Source organism: Rattus rattus, chromosome 1 (assembly GCF_011064425.1).
Source record: "Rattus rattus isolate New Zealand chromosome 1, Rrattus_CSIRO_v1, whole genome shotgun sequence".
Lineage (NCBI taxonomy): Eukaryota > Metazoa > Chordata > Mammalia > Rodentia > Muridae > Rattus > Rattus rattus.
In genome coordinates, this window is record NC_046154.1 from 13,156,530 (window position 1) to 13,166,543 (window position 10,014).

Here is a 10,014-nt window from a genome sequence, read left to right on the forward strand (position 1 = left end):
TACAGAGGTGGATCTAGAAAGAAGCTGGAACCTAATTCCTGCCCAGCATCCTTGGTTTTCTAAGATTAAGCATAATATCTTATATGGAATCCCAGCTTCATGACCTAATGCAAGAAAACTTAGAGCTGGGACTAAAGCAATTTGACAATGTAGATAAAATTTCCCCACCCATAATCACAAGTACAATACTAATCTCATAACAAAATGAATTATTAAGCAAACTCAAGACAGAACTCAAAATACTATTCAAACTCCATTCAATGAGGTCAAAGCTCACACAGAAAAAACAAGCACAGGAAGTCAAAGGGAACAGGATCAAATTAAATAAAAGACATGAGAGCTCCTGCAAGTGGCTAAGGAAATAATTAGAATAATGTATCACTTCCAGAGATATAAAAAAATCTAAGGAATCCATAATCTGAAATCAGTAAGAAATGAACTTGTAATTCTGATGGTAACTAAGTGGGAGGAAATCTATGAAGGAACTGCTTGCAGAAGACAAATATCAGTGTTTCAATGCAAGCTGAAGCAGCTGGCTCAATCAAGGAAGTGATAGGTGACAGACATGAACAAAATACTTGTTGTGTGTCAGCAGAAATAATAAAAGATAAAAGTTTAATTCAAGTATGATAAACTGGGGTAAGTCTTTCATTCGAGCACACAGAAGACTCAGGCAGGCATCTTGATGTGAGCTAGAAGCCATTCTGGCGTCCATAGCAGGATACATGAATGCCAAGTCCGCAGGGGAGACACCATTTTACAAACCCAAAACCAATAAACGGAAACAAGAAATGAAACCTTTATTTACAGGGTTGAACTCAAACCAGTTACAATGTGCAAGGATAAGAAAACTGATTATATAGTTCCGAATGAATTCGTCTCCCATAATCATATCCAATTGATCTTGGTCCCCTAGTTGGTCACCATATTTGGGGAAATTTAGTTGTTAGAACATTATTGAGTAAACTATGACACTGGGGATAGGTTCTAAGAAAAAAAGAATAGACATAAGTCACTTAAGTCTCCTGCTGTTTGTCACTCAGGTACCTCCTCTGGAAAAATAAATCAAAAAACAGTGACACAGAGTGAATGGAGCATGAAGGACACTTTCTTAGTGTGTCAGGATGAGTGCCAGGTGGCCAGGAAAGACAATTGCAAATAAGTGGGGTGATAAAGTTATATTGAGACATTTGACAGTGAGACACTGATTATGAGAGAAATTTTCACATAATGATATACATGAGGTCTTACAAGAAGGAAACTAAGTCATACTAAAATAGTACAGAGAAAGAGTAAGTTTATGTAGACATTAATGAGTAGAGACTCATAGAAAATGCAATGATTCAATATAACAGACTTGTTAAGATACTATTGTCCTGACAAAATACATTCAGGTTATTTAAACTAAAAAAAAAGTATGTACATGTATTAGAACAAGAACTAAAAAGGGGACTTAGCAATGTACGACAATGATGCCACTGTTACCTTATGAAGAACTATGGAGAGTTATACACCAATTCATCACAAGTGAAGAAGGGATGAGTTCTAGAAACAAGTGAAAGTGCAAACCTCCTACAACATAAAAGTAGAAGATATATCAAAGATGCGCTCAGACTGAAGCATGAAGAGTTTCCTCTAACAGTGCCTTAGGACTGGCCAGATCAGCATGGAATTCTCCTTTCCTTGGGCAAACTTCATACTAATACCAAAAGGATGATATTGCATAAAATACAAAAAAGAGGAACACTACAAAGTCATCAAACAAGTTGGTGTACCTCTATACCCCAAGCAGGTAAATAGAAGCAAATACATGCAAAGAAAAGTTATAGAGAAGTTGCCAAAATATACACAGAGACAGTTATTTTTGCTAAATTATAGGGAAATTGAAGGAAAGCTAAGTTCATCCAAAGAATACTAGACTCTTTCAATACCTAAAACTAATCAATGTAAGTCTACAAAGATGTAGGCTCAGGAAAAAAAAACTATGTTGGTATATCTGAACTGGTTTCTAGTTAGGGTGTAGTTCTGCCCACAATACACATTTAATCACTCTGGTTGGAATACAGGCAAGCCTTTCATACTCACTTCAAACTGAAAAAAGTAGGTTGGTTACTGCATAGAAGGAAGCACCCAAGTTTAAAAATGGTGCCTAATTGGGTAGTGACAAGTGTGACAATTCAGAGCAAGATTTGACAAAATAGGATATGCCCAACATTCATGATAAGAAAGTGGAAAGGAAAGATACTTAAAAGAAAGAAGGACAGTACAGGAAGAAGACAACAGTAATGGAATAGAGCAGAGCACATAGACAGCAATACCTTACAGCTGAGAGAGGAGAGCAACAGAGACGGAGAAGGAAAAAGTTTTACTGGGAGAATTTTACAGAGTCAGATTGAAGAGAGAACACGCTAGGCACAGGTCAAGACAGAGTGAGCAAGAGAAAGAGAAGGAGCCAAAAGATTAAAAAAGACTGCTACAGTTAATTTAAGGCCATGCAGAGCAATTCTGTATCTGAGAGTGACCAGATTGAATAGATCAGCTAGATGATGAGTTTGAACCTGGACAGCATAGTTCAACCAGCCAGGTCAGAGTTGAGAAGGAACAAGAAAGGGTAGCTTATTAATCAGCAAACTACAGAGGATGAAAACACACTAGGCCTAGATAAGATTGTACGGAGGTTAGAGACTTCCAGTGCAAGGCCTATATTAACTTGCAGTCAGTAGGCCTCAGACACAACAATTACAATAGGAGAAGGAAAGTTACTCTTACAGCCCTGTAGAAAATCTGACTTTGATCAGTATAAATGTTCTAAAGGAAGAAAGCAGAGAAGAAACAGACCACAGAATAATGAAGGCAAGAGACAAAAAGAAAAGCAAACAGTACAGAAATTGTTAACAGTAATTATTCCACTCTAATCGGAAAAATTTAACATGGTGCATCAATAAGAACTCAATTCAAGGACAAGAAAACATTTAGATTGGATAGAATCAGCCATTCAGAAAGCAAGTGCATCTTCTTGAGAAAAGGAACTCAGGCCAGAGCATTCACTCTTTCAACAAATATCTTAGACTCCTTGGTGGTAGCATTCATAGTGTCAAAAACTGCTATGCAACCTGGGGCTGAGGTCAAAGTTATCAATGGCCATACCCAGATGTGCATCCTATGTGCTACAATGTCAATCTGCCAGGCAAGATATGGCCACTGTGATCAGACTATATGTGTGTAACAGAGGGTTTTCTGGTTCAAGCTGAGATGAGATCCACAGGAAAAAGTGCAAAGGGTACAGTGGGAACCTAGCTAAAATCCAATAATGAAGGTCATAGGTCCTAGGTGAGAATCCACTACTGACATTTGCTGGAGGTATAAATGGCCCTTATCTTATACCCATAGCCTGAGGCTGCTTTCTTTCAATCTGGGTAAAAGAAGCTGTTTTGAAAAAGGCAACAGTTATTTCAGAGTCTCAAAACAAATCAAATATTGAGATCAACTCACTGCTGACTACACTGACTATCAAGGGAAATCCATAAAATCATATCTAATATTCTTCTCAGTTAAACTTTACAGAATCATTATTGAACTAGAATGTGGGAAAACCAAATTCATGTCCTCTATACATTGACAAAGGAGCAACACTCCACACCTTGTTCAAACTTTCTAACAGGGTCCCCTTAGCCTTTACCCTCCATGACTCTTAGGTTTGATGAAAGGGTGAGCATATTAGGCTGAGCAGGAGATCTAAATATGGAAAGGCATTGTTCAGAAAGAGCCTGAAACTTTTCATGAAACAAAAATGAAAGATTCCAACAACTGGCAAAATATATATGTGAATAAAAGAGAAGATATCATGGAAAATGTCTCATTTTCCCTGAGGATTTCAGTTTACTCTATGAGATAGGAGTCTCCTCGATCCAGTTCACACAGATTTAGAGTCCTTTCCATATGAACCCTAAAAAAAGCAAGGAAGACAGCAAGAAAACTATTCTGGCCCACAATCGTGACAACTAAAGTTCCCCCAACAAGATCTCTCTGAAAAAAGCTATGAATGCAGGGTCTAAGCATTTCCACACCTGCAAGATATCTACAGTATAGAGCTCAACAAACCACAAATATGCTTGGGCAGAGAGCTTTTCATGAACCAAAGAGACATTTTATCATGTAAGATAGTAATCATAATTATTCAAAAGGTGCTGTCTAATTTTTTATTAATCTATAGTAAGTTTTCTACTTTAAAAAATCCCCTTGCCTGTTATCATTCCCTCACATGATGCACATGGGGCTGACCTGGATCTTGCTACGTCTCAAAAGATATCAGGATGACAGGCTACCAGGAGTGTCTATTAACATTTCAAGTTGAACATTGTTAGCTAGGTGCTTTCTTGGCCTCTCTTGGCCAACCACTCTATCCTCCCTTCTCTTCCTTAATATTACTGCCCTTTTCTCATGGTCTGTTTATATGTGGGGACAGCTAGATAGCCCTGATTGTTTTCTACCTCACACTAGAAAATCCAAAATTAAGTCATAAGCACCTTGTGCCTTACAGTAATGCTGTCTACTGCAAGTCTTAAAAAAATAAAGTCTCATGGGAAAATACAGTTGAGAACAAGGTAGAGATGCTAAAATAGCTTAGTGGAAGGAAATGATGGATTGAAATAATGTTAGGTAAAGAAGAATATTATTTACTGCTTGTAGTAGTGTTTAGGGAGTAAAATAGGGAAGATCCATGGGGGAAATATCTAGATTTTTTTCTAAAAGCAAACAACACTACAAGTAGAACTATAATAGATGCTATGCTGTTTAACCATCTATTCATGGATGGATCCTGATTGTTCTCTATCATTCTCTGTGTAAACCCATGAACAAATGCTTAAGTTTATGAATAGAAACTCCAGAATTACCCAAGTCTCTTTACATATACCAGCTAAGAAATGGACCTTTTCTGTGATTATAATGATGACCAGGTTTCTATAGTGAGTTCTGAGGTTCAAAGAAATGTTGTCACGATTTTGCCAGGTTTAAAAGGATTTCAGATCAGCATGGAGGTGAGAGATCAGAAACACAAGCCCAGAGCTATGGGTCTGTCCTTAGAGCACAGGGATCTGACTGAGCCCATGGACATCAGTCAGTAGGGGGCTAGTTTTTTCGAGTGTTTTTCTTTATAACATTATAATTTTATTGTTAATTTTTCATCTTTATTAACTTGGATATTTCTTATTTATATTTCAATTGTTATTCCCCTTCCCAGGTTCTGGGCCAACATCCCCCTAACACCCCTCCCCTTCTCTACGGGTGTTCCCCTCCCCATCCTCCCCCCCATTACCGCCTCCCCCCCAACAATCACTTTCACTGGGGGTTCAGTCTTGGCAGGACTAAGGGCTTCCCCTTCCACTGGTGCTCTTATTAGACTATTCATTGCTACCTGTGAGGTTGGAGCCCAGGGTCAGTCCATGTATAGTCTTTGGGTAGTGGCTTAGTCCCTGGAAACTCTGGTTGGTAGGCATTGTTGTTCATATGGGGTCTTAAGCCCCTTCAAGCTTTTTCACTCCTTTCTAAGATTCCTTCAACGGGGTTCCCGTTCTCAGTTCAGTGGTTTAATGATGGCATTCACCTATGTATTTGCTGTATTCTGGCTTTGTCTCTCAGGAGAGATCTACATCTGGTTTCTTTCGGCCTGCACTTCTTTGCTTCATCCATCTTATCTAGTTTGGTGGCTGTATAAGTATGGGCCACATGTGGGGCAGGCACTGAATGGGTGTTCCTTCTGCCTCTGTACTAAACTTTGCCTCCCTATTCCCTCCCAAGGGTATTCTTGTTCGCCTTTTAAAAAAGGAGTGAAGCATTCGCATTTTAGTCATCCTTCTTGAGTTTCACGTGTTCTGTGCATCTAGGATAATTGGAGCATTTGGGCTAATATCCACCTATCAGTGAGTGCATACCATGTGTGTTTTATGTGATTGGGTTACCTCACTCAGGATGATATTTTCCAGTTCGATCCATTTGCCTATGAATTTCATAAAATAATTGTTTTTGATAGCTGAGTAGAACTGCATTGTGTAGATGTACCACATTTTCTGTATCCATTCCTCTGTTGAACGGCATCTAGGTTCTTTCCAGCTTCTGGCTATTGAAAATAAGGCTGCTATGAACATAGTGGAGCATGTGTCTTCTTATATGTTGGGGCACTTTTTGGGTATATGCCCATGAAAGTTATAGGTGGGTCCTCAGGTAGTTCAACGTCCAATTTTATGAGGAACTTCCAAACTGATTTCCAGAATGATTGTACCAGTCTGCAATCCTACCAACAATAGAGGAGTGTTCCTCTTTCTCCACATCCTCGTCAGCATCTGCTGTCACCTGAGTTTTTGATCTTAGCCATTCTCACTGGTGTGAGGTGAAATCTCAGGATTCTTTTGATTTGCATTTCCCTTATGACAAAAGACGTGGAACATTTCTTTAGGTGTTTCTCAGCCATTCCTCATTCCTCAGCGGTGAATTCTTTGTTTAGCTCTGAACCCCATTTTTAATAGGGTTATTTGTATGCATGCAGTCTAACTTCTTGAGTCCTTTGTATATTTTGGATATAAGTCTGCTATCAGTTGTAGGATTGGTAAAGATCTTTTCCCAATCTGTTAGTTGCGTTTTGTCCTAACAACAGTGTCCTTTGCCTTATAGAAGCTTTGCAGTTTTATGAGATCCCATTTGTCAATTCTTGGTCTTAGAACATAAGCCATTGGTGTTTTGTTCAGGAAATTTTCTCCAGTGCCCATGTGTTCGAGATTCTTCCCCACTTTTTCTTCTATTAGTTTGAGTGTATCTGGTTTGATGTGGAAGTCTTTGATCCACTTGGACTTAAGCTTTGTACACGGTGATAAGAATGGATCGATCTGCATTCTTCTACATGCTGACCTTCAGTTGAACCAGCACCATTTGCTGAAAATGCTCTTTTTTCCATTGGATAGTTTTGGCTCCTTTGTCAAAAAATCAAGTGCCCATAGGTGTGTGGGTTCATTTCTGGGTCTTCAATTCTATTCCACTGGTCTATCTGTCTGTCTCTGTACCAATACCATACAGTTTTATCACTATTGCTCTGTAATACTGCTTGAGTTCAGGGATAGTGATTCCCCAGAAGTCCTTTTATTGTTGAGGATAGTTTTAGCTATCCTGGGTTTTTTTTGTTATTCCAGATGTACTTGTAAATTGTTCTGTCTAACTCTCTGAAGAATTGGATTGGTATTTTGATGGGGATTGCATTGAATCTGTAGATCGCTTTTGGTAAAATGGCCATTTTTACTATATTAATCCCGCCAATTCATGAGCATGGGGGATCTTTCCATCTTCTAATATCTTCTTCAGTTCCTTTCTTCAGAGGCTTCAAGTTCTTATCATACATTCTTTCGGGATTGCTTAAGTATACAATCATATCTTCTGCAAATAGTGAAATATTGACTTCTTCTTTTCCAATCTGTTTTCCCTTGATCTCTTTTTGTTGTCTGATTGCTCTGGCTAGAATTTCAAGAACTATATTGAATAAGTAGGGAGAGAGTGGGCAGTCTTGTCTAGTCCCTGATTTTAGTGGGATTGCTTCACATTTCTCTCCATTTAGTTTAATGTTAGCTACTGGTTTCCTGTATATGGATTTGACTATTTTTAAGTATGGGCCTTATCGTGAAGGGATGTTGAATTTTGTCAAATGCTTTCTCAGCATCTACTGAGATTATCATGTGGTTTTGTTATTTCAGTTTGTTTATATAGTGGATCTGAAGCTCTCTTTCTTTGTTGGGTCTTTGTGTGGTTTAGGTATAAGAGTAATTGTGTCTTCATAGAAGTAATTCAGTAGCACTCCCCCTGTTTCAATTTTGTGGAATAGTTTGGATAGTATTGGTATGAAATCTTCTATGAATGTCTCATAGAATTCTGCAGTGAACCCATCTGGACCTGGGCTCTTTTTGGTTGGGAGAGCTTTAATGACTGCTTCTATTTCATTAGGAGTTATGGGGTTGTTTAAATGGTTTATCTGTTCCTGATTTAACTTTGGAACCTGGTATCTGTCTAGGAAATTGTCCATTTCCTGCAGATTTTCAAGTTTTGTTGAATATAGCCTTTGGAGTAGGATCTGATGATTTCTGAATGTCCTCTGATTCTGTAGTCATGTCTCCCTTTTCATTTCTGATTTTGTTAATTTGGACACACTCTCTGTGTCGTCTCGTTAGTTTGGCTAAGGGTTTATCTATCTTGTTGATTTTCTCAAAGAACCAACTTTTGGTGCTGTTGATTCTTTGTATAGTCCTTTTTGTTTCTACTTGGTTGATTTCAGTTCTGAGTTTGATTATTTCCTGCTTTTTACTCTTCCTGAGTGTATTTGCTTCTTTTTGTTCTAGAGCTTTTAGTTGTGCTGTCAAGCTGCTGATATATGCTCTCTCATGTTTCTTTCTGCAGGCACTCAGAGCTATGAGTTTTCCTCTTAGCACAGCTTTCATTGTGTCCCATAAGTTTTGATATATTGTACCTTCATTTTCATTAAATTCTAAGAAGTCTTCAATTTCTACCTTTATTTCATCCTTGACCAGGTTATCATTGAGTAGATCCTTGTTCAATTTCCATGTATATATTAGCATTCTTCCCTTATTGTTGAAGACTAGCTTTAGCCTGTGGTGGTCTGATAGGACGCTTGGCATTATTTCAATCTTTCTCTTATACTGAGGCCTGTTTTATGACCAATTATATGGTCAATTTTGGAAAAAGTACCATGAGGTGGTGAGAAGAAAGTGTATCCTTTTGTTTTAGGGTAGAATGTTTTATAAATATCTGTTAAGTCCATTTGGTTCAGGACTTCTCTTAGTCTGTCTATGTCTCTGTTTAATTTCTTTTTCCATGATCTGTCCATTGACTAAAGTGGGGTGTTGAAATCTCCTACTATTATTGTGTGAGGTGCAATGTTTGCTTTGAGCTTTAGTAAGGTTTCTTTTATGTATGTAGTTCCCTTGTATTTGGAGCATAGATATTTAGGATTGAGAATTCATATTGGTGGATTTGTCCTTTGATGAACATGAAGTGTCCTTCCTTGTTTGATGACTTTTAGTTGAAAATCGACTTTATTCGATATTATAATGGCTACTCCAGCTTGCTTCTTCCGACCATTTGCTTGGAAAGTTGTTTTCTAGCCTTTCACTCTGAGGTAGTGTCTGTCTTTGTCTCTGAGGTGTGTTTCCTGTAGGCAGCAGAATGCAGGGTCCTCACTGCGTATCCACTTTGTAAATCTATGTCTTTTTATTGGGGAGTTGAGTCCATTGATGTTGAGAGATATTAAGGAATAGTGATTGTTGCTTCCTGTTATATTCGTGTTTAGATGTGAGGTTATGTTTGTGTGCTTTTCTTCTCTTTGTTTTGTGGCCAAGACGATTAGTTTCTTGCTTTTTCTAGGTTGTAGCTTGCCTCCTTACGTTGGGCTTTACCATTTATTATCCTTTATAGGGCTGGATTTGTAGAAAGATATTGTGTAAATTTGGTTTTGTCATGGAACATCTTGGTTTCTCCATATATATTATTTGAGAGTTTTGCTGGATACAGTAACCTGGGCTGCCATTTGTGTTCTCTTAGGGTCTGTATGACATCTGTCAAGGATCTTCTTGCTTTTATAATCTCTGGTGAGAAGTCTGGTGTTATTCTGATAGGTCTGCCTTTATTTGTTACTTGACCTTTTTCCCTTACTGCTTTTAATATTCTTTCTTTTTGTTTTGTGCACTTGGTGTTCGGACTGTTATGTGACGGGAGAAGTTCCTTTTCTGGTTCAATCTATTTGGAGTTTTGTAGGCTTCTTGTATGCCTATGGGCATCTCTTTTTTTAGGTTAGGGAAGTTTTCTTCTATGATTTTGTTGATGATATTTACTGGTCCTTTGAGCTGGGAGTCTTCACTCTCTTCTATACCTATTATCCTTAGGTTTGATCTTCTCATTGAGTCCTGGATTTCCTGTATGTTTTGGACCAGTAGCTTTTTCCGTTTTACATCTTTGACAGTT